Source organism: Falco punctatus (genome assembly GCF_963210335.1).
Source record: "Falco punctatus genome assembly, chromosome: 6".
In the NCBI taxonomy this organism is placed as follows: Eukaryota; Metazoa; Chordata; class Aves; order Falconiformes; family Falconidae; genus Falco; species Falco punctatus.
The window spans coordinates 6258641-6280585 of record NC_137585.1 but is presented as its reverse complement, the minus strand read 5'-3'; the positions used below and the strand labels follow the sequence as shown (position 1 = coordinate 6280585).

General features: G+C 41.6%; 1 protein-coding gene across 1 annotated transcript in view; it reads right to left on the bottom strand.

Moving 5' to 3' along the window:
* ZBTB20 (zinc finger and BTB domain containing 20) overlaps positions 1 to 21945 on the bottom strand; it is a 518279-nt gene that overhangs the window by 152039 nt on the left and 344295 nt on the right. The window lies entirely within an intron of this gene.

The following is a 21945-nucleotide window of genomic DNA, read 5'->3' as shown; positions in this document are numbered from 1 at the left end:
TCAGCACACCCTGCTTTCCAAGAAGGCTGGATAATATTATGTTTTGATAAGACAAAAAGAAATTAATCCAACCAAAATTTTGACTTTTATGTATATGTAAGCTAATTCAAAAAGACATCAAGTGAAGGAGCTGACTCGTTTCACAGGTAACTCAGCCCAAAATAAGTACTACCAGCTGTTCTCAGTGAAAACAATGAAATAGATGAAATAAGAAAAGGAATCTCTTCCATCTAATTAACATCCATCGGAGGTCTCCAGCTCCCTAAGAAGAACATCAGTCAAGAAAAGTCTCTATACAAAGCACCTCTAAGGAAAACATCTTTAAAAGAAGAGCAGGAGAGCTCTCTGGAAGCAACAGCACATTACAGCTTCAGCAGCAGTTGCTTTAAGGGGCTCAGGGTGAGAGCAAAACTAGCAAAAAGTGTGAAAAAAAAGTTAAGTATATTCTTGTTTTATAATCTAAATGCAGCATTTTGTGCATGCATCTTGACTTCAAGATAGCCTGCAATGGTATTACTTGCAACTTTCCGTAACTCTAACCCCTACGTCTTTGGGAATTTGTACAAATACGTTCAACCAGGACATTTTGTTGGCAGGTACTTGGCCCCCGCAGCCTCAGGCAGCTCAGCTGGCAGGAGGAGGCTGCCCCCCACCTCCAGTCCCCCAGCACTGCCCCTTCCCTGCCGTCCCTCGTCACCCCGGAGGGGTGCGCAGATAAGGTGGCCAGGGCTTCTCAGGTGCTGGGGGACGAATTCAGGGGAACGGAATACCTGGGAAGGGGTGGCCATTGCTGCAATAACTCACACCACCTACTTCTGACAGCCCACAGGGGCTGCGCTGTAGGCCGGGTTCACTGCTCCCGTGGCAGAGCGGACTGCTCCTGCCTCTCATCTTTCCAGCACCAGGGATGCCTTTCCCTTGTGTGGCTGTGTGGGCTCCAGCAAGAGACAGCGAAGGAGCTAAAATGGCCCTGGAAAAGATGGCAGTTAGGATGTTACTGGGTTGTTGCCACCCAGCTTACAGCCTGTTCCCTGTTGTCTCTTGGAAAAGAGGGAAAAATGAGGTCAACTGTTGACCAGAGGAGTTGTTTTTGTGATCTGTAAAGAGTTGGGGCGTTTCCATTTTAGAAACCATTTTGTGTTGGCTACTCTTGGCACTTGGAACTCAGCTTTGAAACCTTAAATAGAAGAAAAGAGAAAACATATCTAACTAAATATACAAGGATATATACCTAAAGATACTGGCTGTCTTTCAGGATCGTACCCTAAAATTTAGGTCTTGGTTTTGCTCATGCCTGTAGGTGAATTTTCTGTTCTGAGGCAGTGTGGTCGAACAGGCAGCTCACAAGCTACGTCTGCCGCCTTACACCATAGCCACATCTAGCCACGCTCTCCCTACTGCAAGCTGGATAAGCAGAGAAGCGTATCTTCTGCTTCCCTGCTTGGGGGTTTGCAGCTGCAGTGCACGGTCCACGTTCCCTGCACCCTCCCAAATACCTGTCCTGAATTCAGCAGTGCCCAAACCGGACTACACAGCACAAAAAAATACAATCAAATAATCCTGAACTATTTAAGCAGATTAAACTTGAATAACCAAAATGTTAAGCTAAGAAAATACAGTACTAGGAACTAAATGCATCTGTATTAACAACAGCAATTAGTGAAGTTTGTCTACTATTAATAAGGAGATAATTGCTATAAAATGTAGTGCTACATACAAATAGGTTACTGATGTGAGGAAGTGACCCTGGAAAATGAGTTTAAATTATTGGTTGGGGCCTTTCTATTGCTAATTATTATTTTCTTTCTGGGTATTAATGTTCCTTCAGGATGATCTGATAAATCTAGCGGTGTTGTGATCACTTCTCTAAATGGTATCTTTGGATCATATGTGGTCCCAAGAGACATGACACTCCAGTGTACTTTACGTAATTTATTTCCAAAGTGAGACGTGCTGACTCTCCATAATATTTCTTTCATCTTAACATCTGACTAACATTCAATTTGGGACATAAGTACTCCGATACATCATTTTTCCCTGAAGGCACTGAAGGTCACAACTAAAGGGCGCTGGCCGAGTCTGTGAGCACCACAAGGCTTGGAGAACAGGGTGAGTTGGAATGGGGTCACTGCCAAGCCTGAGCTGCAAGGGGACTGGAGGGTTACGCAGGTTTGTGGGGGTCTGTATCACCCATGGGTGTGTCGGGGGGTAAGGGTATGAGCAGAGTTCTGGCAAGCCCCAGGCTAGGGTTACACTGGACTTCAAGAATCCGTCTTGCTCTCCTTGGTGAGAGCTGCATGGGTTAGGACTTGAATGCAAGGGTGTGTCGTAAATCAGGAGCAAAGTGGCAGCAAGGTCATTATGGAAAAGCCTAAGTATGTCAAATCCATAGTTACCATCAATTTCAATAAAATGTCAGAATGTTTTCCTGACTGTCTATCCACTAAAGAAATCACAACATGACTATATGAAGACATATAGGAAAAGCTAACCTGACAGATACCAGCCACAAGAGCAACAGATCCTTGAAAGGTAAGGTACCACATGGTTTGTGCTCTGGTTTTTACAATTTGTACTGCTTCAAATAAGAACTGTGTTGTTGTGATGGTATGCAACACTTGGAATGAGACTAAAAGCGTTACAGAAGTATTTCACTTGCCTTTAAACCCCTGCAGACCCGCTGAAGTCACCAGGGTTATGCAGCTGCACCACTGTATGCAGCGTTAAGCCCTCAGCATCTAAAAACACAGGTTAAATATGTGCTTTTTTCCTGAGTTTTCCAGAAGGAGAACCAACTTTTTTTTTTTTTTTTTTTTTTCCCTAAAAGGCCATAATCAGTATTTTGGAATTTATTTTTTCACCTTATGCCTATTAAAATAAATCAAAATGACCTTATAAAGATCCACTAAAATGGCTTCTGGGAACAATACACTCTATTTTATATTCGGTACGAGAACAGTGTACTCTATAGCATGCTGTCAGTTTTGTGACATGTGCCCTGAAAACCGAGTTTCAGGGGAACTGAATTTTTCATTGTTATTTTAGATGGAGACGGGTGGTTGAAGAGTCAAGAATGCAGTCTCTTATCACTGAACCTGATCCCACTTATCACCAAATCTGACGCTGTTTTGTTGGGTCCTGGCCCTAATTCTAAGTTTTGCTGCTAATATATCCAAACCACGCTTGATTCCTTGCTTTATCAGTTTGACACACCTCCCTCCATGACCCTCACCACCAATCTGATGCTGCAGGAAGCGAGTGCGATGGCAGGGTAGCTTAGATGGCCATTTTTCACCAACTCTTCAATCTTAACTGGAGTATTCATTTGGTAATAAAGGACAACACAGAGTAGCTGACGGAAACAAATTACTGCAAAATGTGATGAAGAGAAAAGGTATATGCCCCAGTCAGACATAATATAAAAGAAACCACACTGTAAGTCCCTAGCACCTTCTCTGGTAGGACTCCCTCTCCCAAACTACAAAACCATCTCGGGCTATCTCAGCCTGGCAATTTCTTTTTCTGACCCAGTCAACAAGTAGAAATAAGACTTGTAACTGAGTCATGGCATGGGCTTCACAATTGTATGAATTATTTCTAGGGGTTTCCAAATTTCCCAGTATTCCCCCAAAGAGTATAGTTTATCCGTATCAATACAGCTCACCCAGAGAGAAACTTAACATGCCTTGAAGCTGTGGAGTTCAATGCACATAGTCTCAAGAGTTTTATTTGTAAAAATAAAAAACACCAAAACAAACCAACCACCAATAAGGGAAACATTACCTTTTGCTTTATAGGGGGAATTGTCCTTATTCCCATTTTATGGAGTAAAAAAAGGAAAGAAGAGAAAGCTAAACTGCTATTGAAGCTGATCAATACTAAAGCAGAACTGTGAAATGAGCTCACATCTTTTGATGCCCTGTTTGGAGCCTGAACCACATCAAATGAGAAGAAATATCCTTAAAGAAACCTGAAAAGCCACCTGCATTCTCCTTTCAATGAAGAAAAGCTAATCCCTTTGATTGCTGAAGCCAAACAGCAGACACAGAGATTTTACAAAGTCTCTTACTGGTAGGCTGTAGTTTATGCTATTTATCAGCTTTCCTGCAAAGCGTTAAGTGTCCATTTCACAAAGACAAAACCAAAAGCAAACAATTCCAAGAACTTATCCAAACCCAGTTTACATAGTTCGCTGCATCCATTCGCTTCAGAAAAGTAAACCCTTCTTTACAGGTTGGATTTGAATATAAGCATTATACCATTTTCCCAGCTCATCTGAAAACGCAACAAGTTACAGCGATCAGAAAGAGGTTTGTGAGTGACTCAGTTTAAGAAGCAGCGCAATAAAGTGGCACTATAGACTAAGAACAGGTTGCTTCAGTGGACAGACCCTGTCTCGTAAACGGTATCAGAGTTGTATTCTGTGTTAGTTTGGGAGACAAGTGGGTGGGGGAGGAAAGGCTCAGATCCAAGGGATACCGTATAGCATGAGAGCAATGCTAGCTTTATTTTGCAACCCATTATTTTCATAAGAACACGAATCAAAGAGATAAACTATGCCAATTTCTTCATAGCTGACTTGTTACAGGATATTGTTTGAGTCTTCACTAATGACTCCTTGAGGTTGGTTATTACTGTGATTAGGAGTTGGGAGGATAGAGGTCTGAGACCTTTCAAAGGAAACATTTTGTTCAGAACTGTTAAAGAAAATAAAGTCAGCGTTACAGTAACTTTAACAACCCAACTAGGATAATGGTCTGTGCATGCAGGCAGTGCTTTTGCTATTTTAAATGAGGGAGATAAACTCCACATAAGACGGGCAGCTGAGATAACCAGCTATTCAGTCTTGGGGATCAGAAAGCTGTCAGAGCCTGAGAAATATGAGTATCTGTGGAAACGCTCTGGAAAAGGAAGGATGCTGAAGTTTATTAGCAGGTGGCCAAAAGAAAAAAAAAAAAGGGAGAGAGAGAGCGCGCCTTAAAATTTGCTTTTGGTTTGTGACACAGATAAATAAATGAAGGAATCCGAGATGCTTTGATACTCTTGGTACTCTACTGAGATTTTGTTTTTCTTTTTATGCAAAAGAAGGCTGTCTGCTCTAACATTTAGCCCAAAAAGACCAATGGCCGTGCCCATCACTGAGGCTGGCATGAAAAACTCTACTGGCTTCATTAAGAATGAAGCAAAGAGCTAGTTCTACACCATGCTCATTTGTAGCAATGACAGATAAAAAGCATTCCTTGAAGACAAAGGCAGGTTTTGTGGGATCTGGTTTCCTCCCCCCCGCTCCCCGACTCCTATCTGCTTTAGTCACAAAATCTTAGTTTCCTCATGCCATAAAACTGAGATTAAAATAACTCACTTCCTCAGAAAGTATGTTGTCAGGGGATGTATTTTAAAATTTAAGAATCCTTCTTTTTCATTATCAACTCTATCATTTATCATCGCTAGCTTTTATCATCAGCATCTAGCAGTTGCCAGTACGGCAGGATCAGAGCCAATGGAGTTTGCCCAGACCTCTTCGGTACCTCTGATGCCAAAGCACAAGGGACCTGGAAAAGGTATCACCATACCATGGTGAACCTTCACTGGAGGATTTTGAGTTAACCGTGTACTGGAGAACATCTAGAGGGCTTCCTTATTCAAAGCACTTGACAATTTCCATTTCAGTGCAGATGAAAATGGTGAAAACCACAGAGAAGAGAAATATCTTCTGCATCCACAGCTTTCCAATGCACACAGATATTAACAGACCAACCTACATGCTTTAATAGCTAAGCTCGTGTCTACATCCTAAAAGAGCCTTGAAGAAAAGTTATAGCCTAGACTAATGAGCGACTCTATTTACTACGAAAGCTATACAAAAAAATGCACGTGTTTCCTCAAAATACATTTTTCTGGGGATGGGTCAGTGGTAAGATATACCACATAACCTGGCAGCTGATCACCATTTTCTAGCTTCAAAGAAGCGAAAAACTGTGCAAGCAAACAAGCTTTCCCATCTACACCATACAAAAGTGATCACTGGGAAGGATTTAATGGAATCAGCTTGTCAAAATGATGAAGCTGAAAAAGCTTTTACAGAAGATGTCCATGACAAAAACTTTAGCATAATGTATATAGCGCAGAGTGGTTTTTGTCATGGCAAAAAGGAAGGAATATCATTAATTTAGACACTAAGTGTAAGGTTCTGCTGAAAATCTCCATGGGATAAATCGCAGAAATACAGCCTTGACCAGACAAATGGAGCCAGGCAAGTCCCAGTTCTTGTTAGAAGTTATCGAAAGTGCCATTGAGTTTTTAAATTCTGTCATCTCTAGTAGATGATAAGAAAAGGGTTGGGCTGTGTTCTTCAGATCTACAAGCATCTGGCTACAGTCTTGCTGAGGCATATACATGATTGGAATCGAAAATGAGCTCTTTTAAAAGTGCTTCTTAAAGGGACCCTATTCATACACAGTACTTTCTCCCCAAATCTTTTATGGGAAAAAAGCTCATTACGGTCACACAGACAAATGCTGTATAATCTTTCACCCTGTCCACCAGCAACGTGTTCAATCCAATTTACAGCACTTCCCGCTATTCTAGTTCTGGACTCCCCACACAGCTCTCCTAAATGCATACCCATCCTGACCCACTGCTCCCCACCCGCTGCTCTTTCAATTTCAGGCTTCCCTGGAGCACTGACTGCCATTCATGCCTAATAGCAAGGTGGAGCAACTTGATTATACAACTCTGAAAAGTGAAATTTCTGTGCCTTTTGTGCTGAAATGCTGTAATTAAGACACATATTATTGTATGTTGGAATGCTCCAAGATAGGGACTAGAGTGGCCTTCGCTTCAGGAAATGACATTTTGTACCCATGACAATTTATATTCAACTGAAAAACAAAAGTTTCTGATTGAAGCTCCTTTACACTCCTGCCTAGCTTGCTGGAAGATCTATCCCTGCTCTTTGCATCCACTTCCACATCAGCACTAAGGGAAGTAGCAGCTGGCAATTAGTAGAGAGGAACTTTCAAGGAATCATTTACTTGGCTAATTCACATCCTTGTCCACTTTTGGAAGGTCCACCAGCGGACTGCAATTTTTTTTCAATGCAGCCTATTTTTTTCACCTACCTTGGGCAATGCTGTTTACTAAGCATATACAGTCTACTTCAAGTAGTTGACATTTGGAGCAGGGGTGCACAGGTGGGATCAAGCAACGCGACAGAGCTTGTCACACAACAGACGTACAGCATTGTTTTTGCCTCCTGACTGGATTAATGTTAAACCCTTGAGCCCTCAAACCTTGTACTCAAGGCTGCGCTTAACTTCAAATGTGTGAAAGCGATGGGACTCAAGCATGTAATTAAAATTTAACCTTTACTTCGGGTTCCATTTAACAGACTTATCTATGTGCTTAAATGGATGGCTTGGTAGGGACAATTTATTGAGCTGAAGGAAGAACTGGGAAGAAGAGATGAAGACTTCATTGGGATTTGGATTCATTCAGGATTAGAGGGGGAAAGAAATGTTACAATGGAATTATAAGAGACAGTGACTTCCTTTGGAAGACAAAAGAGCATTTGTGATGCAATGTTAGATTTACTGATACTCTACAGTTTCCTGGTTAGGGATGAAGTTTGATTTTCTCTCACCGTTTTTACTTAAGCAAGTCGTATACGTATGTCCATCACCATTTGCAGGTCAGGCCAACTCCTGGGCCGATTCCTTTGACTGCAAAAGGGAGGTGAGAAACATGTTCAAAGCCACCCCTAGCGGCACTTACCACTTACACGGTAAATACATATGTGAGCTGAGAGCTCACCACCTGAAAGCACAGCAGCACGTGATTTTTAAAGTGGGCCGTTTGCTGTCACTCCAGTGAAGCCTGCCTGCCCGAATGTTTGTGCAAAGCAAACACATGAAGGGTGCGACTGCAGCCGGAGCAAACTCATTTGTAAAAGTAAGCGAATACTCATGGACTTTTTTGGGTCTGTGTGCGCTAATGTCCACACAGTTGTTCTTTTATTAGGTATAAATGGCCTTTCTGGTTGACACTGAGAAATAGTGCATCGGTGCTCATCCCAAGGCAATATTCACATCTGCCAGCCTCCCTCATCTGTCAATACGCCTATGCACAGGGTAGGAGCAGGGGTGAATGAGAAGGACTGCGCAGGACTGACAATAGAGCTTGCATCAAAGGTAGTATTCCTCTGCCTCTCTGGAACGCAGACATTTTACAAGCCTTTCTCCCTGAAGGAATTAGGATTAGACTTCAAAGCTGCAGAACAAAACAGAGTCATACAGGCACACAATTACTGGACTAAGTCCATGGACAATGATACCAAGGGGTTTAATGTTCATGAGATCTTTTCAGACTATTGTAGCATCCTCTCTGTTCTCAGACTCCTCTTCCCAGAGAAAGCCTCCCACCCCTCTGGTAGTGGCCTATGTATTAGCTGGCATGACAGCACCATGTGTCCCCTGCCTCACCAGTGGTATCATATTCCCTCTAGAAAGGTTCAGTATACGTCTTTCATGTTTCTTAATAAAGGAAAGGATTACAAGGTACTAAGAGTATCAGGCACAACCCCACCAGTCCCTCTTTCACCCCAATTCTCTTCTCCCAAGCTGCTCATTACATCAACTCCAAATTAATTTATCTTAGGTAAACAGGACAGAAATATAAACAGAATCAACTCTTCTTCTACTTGCAACACTGTTTTTTCTTTCACGTTCTTTACAAACAGAAGTGGAAAAAATAATATATGTACATAACGGCAAATGTTCTCTCACTATTTTTCTTTTTTCTGTGTTTTTTTTTTTAAACTGTTTTTATCTTATATAAACACTGGTGATGGAATTATAAACACCATTATTCCACCTCCATGTTAATACTCTTATTATCTTGCATAAACAGAAGTGAACGAATATGTACATGACACCAATCAATCCTCATAAAAAAAAAAAGGAGAGAGAAGTTTTTATCTTTTATAAACAGCGGAGGAAGAACTTAATGAATTCAAAATGTAGTTTTCCTGTTTATATTATGATGATCTGAAAGTAGAAACCAAATGGATGTATATTCAACATCGCGCAAGCAGTCAGTTATGAAATACTTTCTTTCTGCTGACTTCAAGAGTAAACGAAGCATTAGTGAGATCTGGTGGTCCAAGGGATCTGAGAAGTGGTGGCTGGAGTTTAACCACAGAGCAGGGGGTGCGCTGTCTTCTCCTGCAATACTTTTGCCAAAGTTCTTCAGCCCCTTCCTTGAAGGGTCACCCAAGATAAAGTCGGATAGCTTACTCTCTGTGGTGAACCATTAATACTTGGTCTTTCTGCTGAGATTGCCAGATATAGGGGGCTAATTAATACAGATGGATTTTGTGTAATGTGGACACCTGCCACCAGAAACTGGGCTCAGACCCCTAAGTCATTTCACAGAGGCCACCCAACAGCTGTTCGACAGTAATGACTTTGGGGCAGGAGTGACCTAGGTCAGATTTAAACATGTAACTTCAAGCTGATAGGCTCCATATGTCAGTACTAATCCCCATAACCACCCACGCCTTCTGCTTTCTTATTTTTGTGTGTGTTTGTTTCTGGCTGATCTTCTAAAGCCCATCTCCAAGCATAAAAGATTTTTCCTTCTACCTCATATGTCAGCCTTAAGTGGGATGAAGTGCAGTTTCCATTTTTTTCCCCTCTACCATACATTCCTATGGTGGATCATCTCTTCCCTTGCCTTCATCGTGCGTAGTCGACCTCTTTCTCATCCGGAATTACCTGTCATTGCAACTGAGTTTCCCACAAAGGACCTGAATTTTTTCTCCCCAGGGCCTGTCCCTTTTCAAAAAAGGGGCTGCTCTTCGGGCTGATGATACTCTTTGCTGTTAACCTTTGCCAAAGCAACATGCATTTTGCTTCAGCTAGTCTCAGTATAAACACAAGCTGGGGTCTCCTACATAGCTAGGTGCAAATGGCAAACCGGGTGATCAGCCTTGCATTTCCTTTAAAAGCATTTATTCTGAGGTCCCAGCCTGAGCATAGGTGCCTCAAGCTTCAACTCGCATCTTGCGTCCCCTCTCCCCACAAAGTTGGGACCTTTGTATCGGAAGAGAAGATCACTTGAAAAATTAGGACCCAAGTCCACTGTACAGATTTTAACAGGATGCATGGTATGAACCACCTGCTAAAGGGCAGAAATCTATTCTATAAAGTATTCTACGTGCTAAGGAGATCATGAAGGAAAACCACCGTATGAAAACTCAGGGGAATTAGGGCTGATCAGGGAACCCAGAGTCCCTCGGTTTAGGGATGAGAAGAAAGAGTTTTGCTTGGCAGCAATCTGCTGCATCTCAGACTGTGAAAAAAAATCCTGAAATAATTGCTCAGATGACTGGGATGTACTGATCATGGCTATAGAAACAGTGTTGTCTCCCCTTGTTTCCTTCCTTTCTCCTCCTTGCATTCCATTTATTTCCTCTATTTGCACATACTCTGAGCCCCAGTTAGTGACCCTTCTGCTTGTTACTAGAGAAGAGCCCTGAGATGCAAAGTCCTGGCCAGCAGGATCTACGTCTGAATTTGCCCTCTTTGCAGAGATATTTAAGTCTAAATTTTGCAGCATAAGGCCCCGCTATCTAAAAAGGCTTCTTAAAGCACCAAATTAAACACACAAGGGAGAAGTAAGGCCTTTCAGAGGAGGGTAGCCAAAAATAGAAGGAAAAACACATATTTCACCATTTGTTTTGAAAACACCAAAAATGATTAAAACATATTATAAATGAAACTACACTAAAAAAAATATCTTACCATATGAACAAATTCCCTGCCAAGTTCCATTTTTAAATCAAAGCCATTTTAGGCTCATATGTTGAAAAAGAGAGTCTTAAACTAACAAACTTATGTAATGGATTTTAAAAAACTGCACAAGACGTGCTGAACTGAAATTGCTAGATCTGTTCGGACTACATGAGGAGAGAGGAGGAGGAAAGGGATGAACATACAAAGGTTTGGGTTTCATCTGTGCAACTGCCCCCAAGTTGAGACTCCCTTTGAAGCTGGTTCCAACTTCCAAGGAGCCAAGAAAGATGACTCACTCCAGTTTTCCCCTCTACCCCCTTTCAGTAGATCTCAAAATTTGAGAAATACAACTGGGCTTCCTTACCCATAGAGAAAATTATGAACTTACATGTGGACAGCAAAGGGAAAGGAAAAGAGGTGGGTCAGTGAGAAGAGAGACCACAAAGACCCTCAAACAAGAAGCAACAAAGGTTAGGGAGCTTTTGGGGTTGGCAAAAAAAAACAACCACAAAACACTGTAAATTAGGCCAAAGAGATGAACTGAGTGGTGAGCAAAATGCCGTTAAGTAGCATGAACAGAAAAATGTGAAATACAACTGAACACTTGTATATCTAACTTGGCTTTTGGATAGTTCTCTTCCACCTAAGAAATACCTGGTTTTGCTGTAGCTAAGAGGCTATCATTACGTTCTAAGCCAGTATAAGAAAATATAAATTTTAAGCGAAAGGATTATTCAGCCAGCTGTGTCGCAACTGGAAAGGCAAAGCCGGAGGTCTCAGCCTGGCCTGGCAACGAGTCCCTGCTCCTCCTCAAGCACTACATGTCTTCTCCCCCCATGAAAAGCATCCTGATACTCTAAACCCCAGGCCCACAACTTCCTACAGTATCCCCTCCGTGAAGGATCGGGATGTGCGACCTGCCTCGTACCTGTCTTTCCAAAATCCCCCGAAGGCCCAGTGGGACACCCTCTGACCTACTGGGGCACACCTGCTCGGCTCCTCACGCCAAACCCTGGGTGGCCAGGAAGGCCTGCTCACCCCTCTCAGACTGCCCAAGTGATCTTCCAAGTCTTCTTGAGGGTCAGTCCCATTCCGTCACCCGGCACCTGCCAAGGTCAACTAGCAGGCCTGTTCCTTTCAACGGGTTCCCCAGTCAAGTTCGGTTCCTTTAGGATTTCGGTGTTAGCAGTAACAATAAAATTACTTCTGCATCTGGTGACTGCATGGCCTTGCTTCCTTGGCACGTTTCCGCGTGCACTTCCCCGAGTTCAGACGAGATTGTGTCTGGATGTGGGTTTAAACAGCCTTTCACAGCCCAGAGCTGGTGAGGTGGCTCAGGGGCAGCATCCTGATTTAAGCCTCTCTCTGTACTAATCTGACAAGAATGCCGCGAAGATCAAAGGGTAAAGAGTTCTAATTGCTTAGTATCATAATTATAGGAGGGCAAAGGGGGTCCTGTTGCTTTTTTAAAATTAAAAATGTGTGCAAGTTCAAGAATGCTTCTCTGTTAAATTTACACAGAAAAATAATCTCAGCTCATAATGATGAACAATGACTTAACAGGAAAAATAAATCACAGCCAGGAGGCAGGTCCCAGCGTTGTGCAGTCAGAAGAAGATACAAAATCCCTCATGATATAAGAAAAGTTACAATAGGGCCACAATAAACTATCCCGGTTTGGCGGCCTATATCATTCCCTCTGTTAACTCCTGTACAACCCAGACATCCGCAGATCTTTCTTCCAGGCACACTTCTGCAACCACAAGCCCCAGGAAACACACCACGGGTGATCCATGCCCTATCCCACCACCTTTGGCGAAAGAGCATGGGTGTAACCTAGGGAGAACGTGCCCGTCTGGGATGAGGGAGTTCAGAAATCACCTCAGGAATGTCTCATTACAATCGGATTTGCAGGCTGTTTATACAGGCACATGCAGCGCTATTCTTTAGACTCCTTGTTTAGATTAAGGTCCTTGTACGTGAGGCGCTGAAGCTCTGGATCCCAAGGATCTCCATGTCTCTCCCACGAGCACCCAACCACCGCCCTGCAGTGCCAGGCACTCGCAAAGGCCACAATATTTTCAGTCTCATTGCCCCCAAAGCCAAGGCTGGATCAACAGCTCGTGGGAAGGCCCCAGCTGTAAGCAGCCATCAACTCAGACAAAGGAAGGTCCCATCTGACCTTAAGTATCGCTTTGTGCCTGTAGCTTTAGTCTAGGAATTAGGAAGCGATGTGCCACCATCAGCCCCAAAGGGAGGAGTTGTACGAGGCGTACAAAAACCCCCAGTACTTGTGCTCGAGCCTGGCCACTGATCTCGACCAAATCTTTAAAACAGACTGAGAACCCCTAGGGAAAGCAGCAATGAAACAAAACGTCCGCGCTGAATCAACCCTTTCTCAGGGTCTTCGCACAGCAGGAAACATGTTATGGTAAGTCATTACTTACTGAAGTCATCCATAACCTATAAACACTGTGCATGAGACCCAGCACCTATGGGATTCGTTCAATACTAAAGGACGACTGGGACATTTAAGCTATAGTATACAGCAACAATATCAGGAAGACAAGAGACTGAAATACACCTTCATGTCCATTTCCAGTTGTATAGAATCCTGTACGTTTTGCAGCTAGAGGCAGAATTTGGTTCAAAGGGTCTTAGATGACTGATCCTAGAAGGTCTTAAAGTTCTTGGTTTCTACCAGCTTCCAGCTTCCAAGGAAGCTGGGGGTGCTCAGCACCTTATCACAGTCATATGGAAAGAGTCGTGCATATTCTGAGCTTCTAGATTTCAAATTTCAGTAAAAACCAGAATGAAATTGACACTTCTGTTTAATAAATTAAATAAAAATAATAAACCAGAAGTACAACTCCCCCAGCTTCAGTTCACCTTTTACGTATGTGTGGAAGTGTCTTTCTGGGTAGAAGAGCAGGGCTATGCCGGGAAAATGAGTGATTTCCAGCTGGAGCAATGTACGAAGAAAAAATTGTAATTTGATCAAGGGAGTGATATCTCTTCCATTCTCAAATCGGTATTTGCTGCCAGATATGGGAAAGCTGTGACTCTAATCTGTAAATGCTTCTGAAAACATGATGGTTTGCAATAGAATGCGCAAACACTTTATTTACAACCATCTCTTTAAGCAGAAGTAGAGAAGGAAGCATGGTCTAGGGTCAGGTAAGGCTTTCAAAACGATCACGGAATTCCACCAGCCCCACAGTGAACAGCTAACGTCCGGAGCTGTTAGCCTGCCACAGCTCTCTGGCACCACTGGCCTGATAGTTCAGTGATGGATAACACTGGGAAGAGTGAAGATCTTTTAAGACCTCCAAAAGCAACCTGCCAAACGCCAAAATCCCCGCATCCCTGCACCCTAGAGAAAACAGGAGATTTTTGCACAACTTGTTTAGAACAAACTGCTAAGAAACAAGAACACATGAGCAGTATCCCAGTTTTTCGTGGGAAGTCACAGTGAACCCCAGGGAAGTAAGTTCACGTGAACCCTTCTTACCAGCTGGAGGAGAACTTGGTTTTCCACCGGGCTAAAAATGCATGCAAAAGTACAGTAGGAGACTATTAAAATGCATTACCACACTGCAACAGTGCTGTGTTCTTTTAATGGGCCCATTCCTTTAACAGATGTTTGAGCAGTGGGCTGCAGCCCACTATAGTTGAAACACACAGAAAACGGACGTGTGCATTGTTCAGTTTTTGGAAAGTGCTCTGTGGCCTTTTAGAGCTGCAGTATAAATGTAAGCCGTACCTGATCCCGGCTCCCAGAAATAATTAAGAGCTGGTGCCAACATTTATTCCAATTCTGATTTACAGTTCTTGTCAGTATAAATACAACTGTCCTTTTCTGCCACAGGGAAGGGTGAACTGCCTTACATAAAAATGCAAACTAGTCTGATCTTTTACCCAGAACGCTGCTGAGTAACTAATCCTTTAACCATGCCAGTTTGGGAATGAACAACAAAGGCAACAAGCATTTTGTTCTGGGAAGCGTCGCATATTTGGGACCCTGAATTTTCTCCAACCTTTAAAAATGCTGATGGAATTACTGAGCTCTTTATTACTAAACACGTACAACGAACTTCTGAGAAAAACTTTGTTTAGACATACAATGCATTTCGTTAGGCCTACGACGCTAAGTGACAGACTATTCTGTTCAACACGGTCCTTAAATAACTTGTAGCCCAGTTTTAAAAATATAAACGTTCAACGGAATTCCTACTATTCTAGATACTTAACTAACCTGATCTTCCTAGTCCTTTAGCTATAGGTACTCAGACAAAAGTTATTGGACAGAAAAAAGATGAAGAGTCTGCAGCTATCTTCAGAAAAGCTGGTCCCATCAAAGTCAGCTTTGCCTTTGATTTCAAGAAGCCAGTCAGCCAGCGGGGTTTCATTCTCTGCTTTGATACACACTCTGTTGTACAACCTAGGCATTTTCTGCCTCAGTTTCCCCTTGCAACCAAGGAATAAATTCAGTTGTAAATAAATTGTTGTTTTAAAATGATGAAACGTCAGTGTCACAAGAAAAAGCCCTGGATCCCTATGACACAGTTCAGAGGGGAGAAGACTCTGAAATTCCATTAGTCCTAAGACAGTCAATATCTCAGCAAGATACTAAGCACCTTAGCGTAAAGGCTGTGCCTCTAGTAAGCTTTGTTACAACTTGCGTGCATGTTTCTGAGAACCAGGAATCCTTTGGAAAAGCAAAACCAGATCAATATAGAAAAGAAGGGCTCTGAAGGGAGGTTAAAAAAATCTTGCTTGTTGCAGCTCCCCTGTTGACCACTGAAGCACAAAGTTTAAACGCTTCCAGCCAAGCTTTTAAAAATACTTATACATTGTGGATCTCCTCAGAGCTTTTAATCTTTTTTTTTTCCAATCTAATAGCAAGGTAGAAATACCACATTAGGTGCAGAACACTAGATCAGCGTTCCTGCTGAGCAGATGGAGCACAGATGGAGGATGCACCTGACCTCCATGCTAGAGCACAAGGAATTGGTAGGACTTCGAATCAGTTCTAGGCATCGGGATGTCAAGGGTTGCTGCCACCCCAGCTCTCTACCCACGACTGCTACAATGCTGCCTGAAATGCTCACAAGGCAGATGTTGAAATGCTGTGGCTCACAGTCCAAGGTTATAAAGCAAACCATAAGTGGTGATGTTTTTCTTGAAAACGTTTGGGAATAAACTGCAATGGTTCAGGGGATGCTTCAAAGAAGCTCGGATGTTTGCAGAGTTGGGCTAGAGCAGTTAGCTTGGGCAGGTAACTGTTTACCGCACCAGTGCAAGTTGTCCACACTCACAAGTCAAAATTCTTGGGGTTTCTGCTCACCTGAAATGAATCTCACCCTTTCGAGCCCCGGTGCCACAGCAGAAATTGTATAGCCAGAGAAACTTGGGCTTCTCTCCCACCCCCATGCCCAGATTCTGGGCTCATTCTCTTCACCTTTTTAGGTACTTAACAGTTCACACCAAGTGCTTCTCCATTTTGGCCACAATTATTTTTAAAGTACACTTTGTAAATTACAGGTGGGAGATGGTGGCACATAAAAACTAAGGCTGAGGTCTGCAATGGCATTTTGATTCCCTGTTTCCTAGTAAATCAAACCAGACTTACCATCTACTTCATCTGCTGAGAACAGTGGAAGCTCAATTACCTGCCTATCATGCAAAAACACTAAGTATTTGGCCAGACAAAGGTTCACATTATGTAGGCATTTTTCATTGGAACAAACAGGCTACAAAGGACATGACTCAACTTGAGATAAATGGAAATTATTCTGTAACCTAAGCCAAAATAAAAGTTACTGAACTTAAAGCTTTAAGTGATGCTTGGACTCAAATCCAGTTATTCTGAAGTGCAAGCACAGGCCTCAGTGTCATTTCCACTTTCTTGTTTTCTTCTTTTTGTACTAAATACCATACGATGGAACATATCATGAAACTGAATATCATCTGGGTGCACACAACTAGGACGACTTGAGATTTTTCCAATAGAACATATGGCCATTGGAAGATGCTGATTTATCAAAAGTGAAACACTGAAAATACAACAATTTCAATGAAATTTTGTTTAGGAAAAAAATTCAATGATCTGCTACAATCAAGTCAATATTGCATCTCAATATTGCACCTTCTAGAGAGTTTTATATTCAGATGGAATTGCACAATAGAAATTAAAAATAAAAGTAGAAGTCAGAATAAATGTAGTAAGTTTTTAATGGACTACCAATTAATTTTTTGGAGCAAAACCAGGGGCACTTATGCCAGAAAAGGAAAAAAACACACACACACCAACCCCCCTCCCTCTCAACCAACCCACAGAACCCTACAGCTCTCTAAAAACCTAAAAACTAATTCTCTCCTTTCCCATCTACTTCTGCGCACATCCCAAAAGGAATAAAAATCAGTTCATCTTTGTTATGCAAATGAGAGCGGCATACATGGAGATAGGTCTACATTTCCTAAATGCCACTGAGATGCAATGTTTCAGGACCAGCTGGGGAGTGGCAAGAAGAAGAAATAACAAGGAAGAAATAGTGTGGCTTAGTGAGCTGTGTGTACAGGATCTCCTGCCTAAATCCTACACATATAGACTTAAGCATTACCAGTGGAGCCTGCCGGAGTCCTAGGGCTACAATAATTTCTAGAGTGACATCAGTATGTCTGTGCACTGGGACAACACAGCCCCTTGCAGAAGGGCATAAATGGGCTGAGGTCACACAGTCCCTCTGACCTTTTGCCTGGCACTGCAAGACTGGATCAGCAAAAAAGCTTTGCCTAGGCTATGCAAAAGAATGTCCCTGCTGACACTGATTCCAGCACGGCTCAGGTTCCTAAGTGCTGCTGCAGATCAGGACCTGCTGGGTCCATGTTGCACAAAGCACCACCACTGAGCCCATGCCCATCTACGCCGAGTTAGCACTAGGATCAAGGTAAGGATTTCCAGACATGGAGGCATGGCAGACACTGTACAGGAACATAACCTGAGCTTCAACTCCCCTAACGAGCCCTCAAACCTCTTTCCTGGTAACATACTAAGTCTCCAGCCCTGCGTTTGTCTAAGCAGTATGGCTCTTGAAAAAGAAACATTGCATTTTGCTCTGACTCCATAGGGGAAAGAACCATCAATCCCATAGCAATCAGAAAATGAAAGACATACGAGGACATAGTTCAGGCATGAGAAAACCTTACCCTAATTGCTGATTACTAAAGTACCATAATGTGCTAGAGAAGAAAGGATTCCTGAGAACATCAGGACAGGACATTAGCAGATTAATATTAATCTCTAGAGTTCCAGATTCATTTCCTGTCCATGCTAATGTCCTCTTGATTACTGCAGAAAACAATCACACAAAAAAGTTCAATTACAAACAGGAGAAAAGACTTAAAATATTAATATTTTTGGAGCTTTCAACCAAATATGTATAATTAAATGAAAAGCTAGGCTAATGCAATGTTAAAGTTGAGATTTTAATTGTGCAAAGGTCATGGAGTTTAGCATCAAAGCTCATCAGTACATTTAATCATACCAGGCCAAATTCTGCTCTCAGTTACACTGGCAAAACTTAAAACATCTTTATTTTACTAAGTGGTATTATTTTAGTGTCATGCTACACTGGTGTGCATAAACTATAACTTCCTCACAATGTGTGCAATACACAAGCTACACAATACAAAACACTACATGTGTACTAAAAAGCACATTGTAGACACGAGACAAAGCATAGTTGAATTTAATTACATAGTCTATGCAGAAGTTCAATGCAAAAAAAAAAAAAAAAAAAAGAAGAAGAAAGCACTGCCTTTTCAATTGCACAAGCCTTTATTATTTGTCAAATTATTTCACATTGTCCAGGACAGCATGATGAAAAATTGTATCCCATGCCTGCAAGACAGCAGAAGTATATTCATTGTACTGTTGCACAAGTAATATCTGAATCTTCACCCTGAGTTAGCATCAATCCACAACTAAGGACCTATATTCAAAAGATGGCCTCATTTTGTCTATCTAACCTTGCACTGCGCAGTCAGAGCTGCATACGCACTCTGTCAACTATCCGCCACGACCACAAGGGACTGAGCTGTTGTTTTCCTGCAGAGAACAATGTACTGAACCCCAAAAGCTTTTGCACCCACAAACAGTCCTGTTTGTGAGCTAAGCGTAGCAAACAAGTGTGCTTGCCTGCACAAAATTGCATGTGAACAAACCTTGCTTGAAGCCCATCTAAAAATCCAGTATAAAATGTCCTCATTCTCTTTTAAAAGACAACATAATTTTAAACAGGAGAAAACAGAATAATAATGTACTTTATTGGAATAAGTAGGTCATCAAAAAATAAATGCGCCTACGTTTATTGGAACGTCTAGTCCTCATAAATGGCTTAATGGATTTTTTTCAAACGTACTGAAACATTATTCACCTCTGAGCTTAGAACAAGCTTGAGAAATTTCAGCCAAAAAGGTAATTGTTTCAGAAAGTTATAAACCACCAAAGATAGGGGGCTTGCAATAAAAGTGCTGTCTCAACCATAACTACAATAAATACAGCTAATGAATAAATGCGGTCTGGCAAGAACAAATAAAATTTGAAAAGCCTGATGTGGCCTGCACAAAATGCAGGAAGGTAATTGAGTGAGTAAATGTCAAATGAAGGATTATACCGTCTTCTGAAGAATTCATCTCAGTGCAAGATTCAGCAAAGGACCTCAAGACCCAAAAGCAGCACAGCTACATTTTGAAGCAAAGGAAAACCTCTCCTTCTTTATTAACAGCAGTAGCCAAAGCTTGCAAGCAATAATGATGCATCAAAGATCCCATATTACTACAATTCCCTGCACTGGTAACCTCTAGCTGAAATGCTGACAAGACCCTACTTTCTTTCTCTTCCACAGCTTCCCGTGCGCAAACAATACCTACCCACACATTCACACACCTTGATGCTGTCTGTCCAGTGGCAACCCTAGAACTTAACTCCTTAGTCATCTAAGTAAGTCATATACTTACATGTCTGCATTATCACCACCTGCACACACGTCTTTGTGCTCTATGTACATTTGATAACATGGCAAACGCGAAGACATGGAAGGTTATAATTACATGGCTTGGGTACAAAACACCCCCAAGTTTTTGGAGGGTATACTTTTGCAGTAAAATGCTCAGAAAAACTTCTAGATAATGAAGACTGCCCAGCCACTCCCACCAGACTCAGACAGGCACTGCTTTCAAATAACATTATCATCTTACGACACAGTCACAAGTCCCTGTTTATATGTATGTAGATGCAGTCTCAAAAACCCTTTACAAAAAGGAAGAATTATTTTACATTAGATTCCAGTTCCCACCGTAAATAACCAGAAGGTGTATGTTCTCTAGTGCCATCTAGATACCACTAAAATTCTCCTCTACCAATCCTCCTTGAAAAATAAAGTATAGCGCAGAAATCTTGGGAGAAAAACTAATTTTACATCACTCTGGTTCAAGATATGTAGACAGAAAATAACAAGAAACGCTTCAAAACGACCACTGATTCTGCCTTGAAATCCAGCCACATCCATACTTCAGCATGACCTTTTTGGTTCAGTTGTGGAATGTGGTAACTTCAATTAAAATACCATTCTCCACATCCTAAGGCATTGTTTGAGGAGGATTTGGCAACTTACAGACATGTTGTTTATTCCTCGGCTGCCTGGATGTTATAAACTCCACCAAAATAAACTTACGAACATCAAACAAATTCCCAGTTGTGACAAACTGTAACAAGTTGTTTCACTTGTGAAGTGGTAAGTGAAAAAGAATCAGAACTCTGTTTCACAGTTGATATTTGTGCTTTCCAGGTAGTGAAGTCAAGGGAAGGTTTGAATGAGGAAAAGATGGGAAGATGCCATCACTGGAGTCCTTGTATCACCTCAGTCTTGACAACTAAGATGCTATTAAGGATGCTGGACCATCATTTCCTTGTACAAGTTTCTGCTAAAGTTTGTACATTGCAAAAAAAGGAAAGAAAGCAAATAACAAAAATAATCCGCAATCGCCTTAACCAGCATTGCAATTGCAAACAGTGCACAGTTATTTAAACATTAAACCAATAAAGCTTTAGTTCAGTCAAGGTCCTCCTCAAATCCTACATCTAAGCAGCCTTTTGCAGGTGCTTTAGTAGCTAAAATCCCACAGATTTCTCGTAATTCCTTCCACCATACTGAATAGAACCCCATCTTCACCTCTCTCTGGAAAACTTCTATTGGGAGTTACCAGAGAACTGGACAAACTCACTCTGTCAAACAAAGCCTTGCAAGAAATGTAATTAAATGCTTGTGCTGTCATTGAACTTTTTTAATTAAAAGGTTCCTAAAATCTTTTTCTAACTATTTTTAGGAGTGCTGAATTGGCATTAATATGAGCCAAGGCACACTGAATTTGGTGGGAATTTCTGTCAAGTCCAATAGGTTTTTATGTGGTCCTTCTGGAAAATATAATTTTTTTAAAAAAAGATATTTATTAAATCATGATGCGTTATTTCAACTTTTATCTATTTCTTATAGCATGCTATCTAAAGCACTTCCAAAACACTCCCCAAGTTATAAAAATTCCCAAATTCTTACAAAATGTAAAGCATGGTGAATTCCTCGTTTAACTGCAGGAAGTTCTATTGCTATTTGCACAGCTGCTTTGCTAGAAAAGCTTTGTACTCTTTGCTTGATTCACTAGAGTAAGGCAATCTGTGGCTTTACAATTCGTAGATTCAGGTTTGTCTCAGTTTTTTCTTTGGATGTTTTACGATTCAAAAACCCCAAAGAATGAGACTCGCAACTAGGAGTGACATTTCCACTTAATTTGGTTTAAAAAAATCTGTGTTGGAAATTTTAGAATATCAACACCACTACAGAAATACTTAGCACAAAGCGATAAAGCTCTTATTTAAATGAATTATCGCAAACAAAGGGCCGGATATTTTGCAAGTATAACTTAGCATGTTTCAAATAAGATCTAAATAATCGTACCAATTTTACAACATCTAAAAATGTGGCCAGACATTCTTTTGGCTAGTCGATATGCTATTTCAACAGCTTGGTATTTTATCGTTTCCTTCTTGCTCGATACTCAGAGCCATCTTTTCTCTATCAGTGTCACTAAATGT